Source organism: Anopheles arabiensis (genome assembly GCF_016920715.1).
Source record: "Anopheles arabiensis isolate DONGOLA chromosome X unlocalized genomic scaffold, AaraD3 X_pericentromeric_contig0003, whole genome shotgun sequence".
In the NCBI taxonomy this organism is placed as follows: domain Eukaryota; kingdom Metazoa; phylum Arthropoda; class Insecta; order Diptera; family Culicidae; genus Anopheles; species Anopheles arabiensis.
In genome coordinates, this window is record NW_024412081.1 from 315,001 (window position 1) to 320,000 (window position 5,000).

Genomic DNA, 5,000 nt, shown 5'->3' on the forward strand with positions numbered 1-5,000 from the left:
ACATTTAAGTTCCACTTCGCTCTCCCCTACGTGGGTCTGAGCTTCGCTCTCAGGGAAAAAATATGCCACATTTGGTAGGGAGACCCGGTTTCATCACGCTTTGTGCCCTGCACCATATATACCCTCATAAATTTATTCATTGGATTAGATCCAAGGAACACCAGATCATGCACCACAACCCATAATAGCTCATCGAGCTTAGCGTGAATCCTTCGGGTTTCCCTAAGAAGTTCGATTGGTCTTGCAGAGTTTAAAGACAACGAAGCTTAGTTTCAAGCAATGGTTAATATACGCGTATTCTAAACCCTTAGCTGTTACAACTTTTTTACTTGAAACCATCACGACGAAGTCTTTGGGTCCGTAGACCCGTGATGTACTGCTCCAGGGAACGTTTTGATAGGGTGGAAGCTCAAAATCATAGGTTATAATCATCGGCAGAACCCACCAGACACCACTTTTGCTTCATTAGTTCGGACTATAGGCATACGACGATTTTTATCGCGGAGGGGACGTATGACCCAAACGGGGGCTTAATGACCCACTGCCACTGCAAACCATGCTCCTACGACTAAATAGAGGTAAAAACTACGATTTGGTGCAATCTTCATGTTTGACCTCGTAGCAAGGTACCCTCCCTATAGTAGGCAATGAACAAATGATCATAATCCCAGGAGGGCAAAAATGGGAACCCGAAAGGAAAGCGCTGTTGGCGCGCCTAAGCTACTGGCCCGTAGAGTAAAAATGGTACCCCCAACAAAGTTGTCGATTGACATTCTGATTGCACTTTTCATCATCTAGGGTGCGTTCCTTACACGTTTTGAGGTGTTTTAGCGAAAAACATGTTTTGAGCCACACGAGCTCTCCGGCCCGTTCGGTGCACATTTTTGAAAAAAGCTAGGGAGCTGCCCCTAGGTTCGGGGTGTCACAAAATATTGAAAAGTGGTCAAAAAACCGCTATCCAGAATCGGATGTAGAATCATTAGACGAACTTAAAATTGTTCTACAACCCCCAGTCCGACGCCTCGTATTCGAGATATAGCACTTTGTAGGTCTGACCGAGCAATTTTGTACTGAAATGTATGGCGGACATGTTATTCATTAAACAACATTAACTTGCATCGTGCCCTACTTCATCGGCACAGCTACTATCGACTATCTATTGTTGAAATGGATTGAGTTTGACCATTTTAGCTCTTTTCTTATGCCGTGCACCAACAGTGTGTACCGATCAGGGAAAGTACACTACTTACGCGTTCATGGATGTATATGTTGGTACAAGTTGCCGGTCGGAATAGCAGTGCACCAAAACTGTGTACCGATCAGGGAAAGTACAAGACGGAGGGCGCAGCCCGAGCGTACGCGTTCATAGATGTCCATGTTGGTACAACCTACATGTACGTACCTTGTTTTTGTATCAAAAGTTCCAATAAAGTGTTTGTATGCTTAAAATGCTTATCTCAACCGGTCACCTTTTGGCCTGCCCTTTTATAGACAGAAACCTAGAACGATACTCGCGATGTTTGTGTTTTTCCATTCGCCCGGGACGACGAAATGAGCTTTGTGCACATCGTGTAGAAAACTGTCTCCTCCTCGTATGTTTTTGTCCCTCCACGCATATAATCACCCACATGTGTGTTCAACACGGACGGCGCAGCCCGAGCGAACGCGTTAATGTTTATGTTTGTGCACACTAAAGTTACAATCCTAGGATTTGGTTATTGCGTCGCAGTGCCCGACCGTCGCGGACACCATTCTTGGACAAAAGTCCAAGTACGTAGAGTACATTCCCTAGGTATGTGCCCGTTCGTGACTTTCGTTGCGTGCTTACAGACACGCTTGGGTATGTTTACCATACAAGGTTTACTAGGAAAACCTGGGAAGGACGCTTGCCCTCCCGTCGCGGACACCATTCTTGGAAAGAAGTCCTGGTACTTAGCGTTCTTTAATGTACTTGATCAGTTTGTATTGCAATTGCTTTGTGCCATTGACTTTTGCTAATGCTCACTAAGGGGTGTTCGTTTGCGATGTGTATGATAAGCAACTGTCTATTCTTACCAGCAGTTAATCAACACTTTTCACCCAAATCATAGGAACGTAGAGTACTTTCCCTGATCGGTACACAATTTTGGTGCACCTCTAACTTCGCCAGCACTTTATCGTTACGTTTTGTGCACAACCTTGGGACATGGTGTAAGTTTCATCATTGTTATGTTTGATTCGGTTTATTATGATTGAAAAATACGCTACGTCCAAGAAATCTGAACTCGAATACTTTTGCCACGTTGCGCAAAAAGCTACTGAGCAACTCCTAGCCGTTTACCGATTTATAATTTAATTTTCGTTATTAGTTTTAAAAAATACGCTAAGTCCCAAAAATCTGAACTCGAATACTTTTTCTATGTGCCGCCAAAAGCTACTGAGCAACTCCTAGCCGTTTACCGATTTAAAATTTAATTTTCGTTATTAGTTTTAAAAATACGCTAAGTCCCAAAAATCTGAACTCGAATACTTTTTCTATGTGCCGCTAAAAGCTACTGAGCAACGCCTAGGTTGGTACATTTCTGGTACATGGAGTGTATGCGTGCAGGCGTACTGCCGTGCTGGACTGGAAAATCGCACTTGCTACTAGAACGTAGAGTAATTCCCTAGATAGGTGCTTTTGCATGCCTCTGTTCGACGTCCATGCAACTTGGAACGTGCGACACACGTAGCTAGGATTCCCCATACATATTCCCTAGGGTAGCACCAAATTGCACACTTTCAGGGGTATATTTTGGTACGGTGTACTGTGCATGGTACAAGTATCATTAGCTCGTGCAATTTATTTTGCATCAAGTTGCGATTGCTGGTGCGTCGAGATAGGAGTTGGTTGTCGCAATAAACGGTCAAATCGAATTGTAATCCTGATGTCGACTCCGACACGTCGGCATGCGAATTCTCGCATGCGTTTCTCCCGCATACGTCTAGGAGAATGCGTTTCTCCCACGCACCAGCTCGACCAATCACGGGCCGACACGTTATCGTTCGGCACGTGGCAACGAGAGAATGCGCTATCCTGCTTCCTGCGAGAAGCATCTATAAAGCGATCGATCAGCGGATCGATCGCTCTCTTATCATATAGATCTCAACGTGAACGGAGATCACCGCAAGTATACTTTAATTGCAAATAAAACGTGTTTATCTTTATCCGTGTGTAAGTGCTTCGTGTACGGGTTCTTTCGTCGAAAGAAATTACGGCTTCGTGCAAAAACATTTGGTGACCCCGACGTGATACAACGCGAGTGTAGTGCTTCGTGTAAGTGTATAAAATATTACAAGTGCTTCAGTCATGACGACGCCGGGTGACAGCGAGCACAGCATCGAGGTAGCGCGCCAGCTAACTGCACTGGAAGGTGCAGTTAAAGCGATACTCGATGAGGCTCGCGAAGGAAAGCTTTCCAAAACCATGGCTTCTATAAAGGCCGAAATATTAGAGTCGCTATGGAGCGACGGTAGAAACGCTCTCCTGCAGCTCGAGGGTCTCGCGGGACCGCATCCAAGACGGGTCCCCTTCACCGAGGCGTACGCGACGGCAAAGTGCGCCTTGGCCGAGCTGCACCCGGGGAACATAGTTACGACGCCAGCACTCGACACGACGATGCTGCCGGCCGTTGCAAAAAAGAACCATCTCCCACGGCTAGATCTACCCAAATTTTCGGGATCGCCATCGGAGTGGCCCGCGTTCGCGGGGCGGTTCAACAAACGCGTGGCTGGATTGGAAGAAGATGCAGACCGCTACGCCTTCCTTATCCAATGCTTTGAACGGTGTGAAATAGCCCGTGACAGCTGCGAAGCATTTGAAAATGCTGGGATGACCTTCCAAGACGCGTGGAAACGTCTTGAGGAACGCTTCTACAAGAAGCGCGTGGCATTTCTCGGCCACTTTCAGCAGCTGTACGCGTTACCCAAATTGACAGCAGCGTCTTCAACGGCATTGATGCGGCTTATCGACGCCGTTGAAACATCGACATCGTCAGCGCGCCAGATTGCTGGCAAAATGGATCAAGCCGCGTCAGCAGTGGAAGACGGAATGATAGTGAGCTTCGTTTTGAGCAAGTTGGACGAGGAAACCGCTGCTCAGATCACTCGCCGCCTGGATTCTCAGCAGATCCCTACGTGGAAAGTACTCCGCAACGAGCTAGATCAGCTGGCCAACACCCTCTACTACGAACCAAAGGCCAAGCCAGAAAACAACTTCCGGACGGAACGTCCCGCTACGAACCACCCACCGGCGCGGACGGAGCGCGCGATGCTGTCCGCTACTGTGCTCGCAGAAGGCCGACATGCGAATATCGGAACAGTAGGCAATAGAAACCAATCATGGATGGCGGTGCGACGGTGTTATGCGTGCGATAAAACAGGGCACGGGTCCACGTTGTGTCCGGAACTACGCGTGCGGTCGTTTTTGGAGCGTACCAACTACATAATGGCCTTAGGTAAGTGCATCAATTGCTTCTCCCGACAGCATGCTGCAGCAAAATGCCCTTGCGAGAAACGATGCCAAGTATGCTCCAAGAAACACCATACGATGCTGCACGTCGAAAGTGGGAGTGAGAAGTGACTATCTGGTTATCATCGCAACCCATTCGCCATGCCCATCCGTTCCCGCTCATCATCGTTTCGTGGATGCGCGGTGCCTGATCCGGTTGGTGCTGCGCTGCATCGCTCTCGTGCGGTGGCCCGTTCCTGCTCATCATCGCTTCGTGGATGCGCGGTGCCTGATCCGGTTGGTGCTGCGCTGCATCGCTCTCGTGCGGTGGCCCGTTCCTGCTCATCATCGCTTCGTGGACGCGCGGTGCCTGATCCTGTTGGTGCTGTGCTGCATCGCTCTCGTGCGGTGGCCCGTTCCTGCTCATCATCGTTTCGTGGATGCGCGGTGCCTGAACCTGTTGGTGCTGTGCTGCATCGCTCTCGTGCGGTGGCCCGTTCCTGCTCATCATCGTTTCGTGGATGCGCGGTGC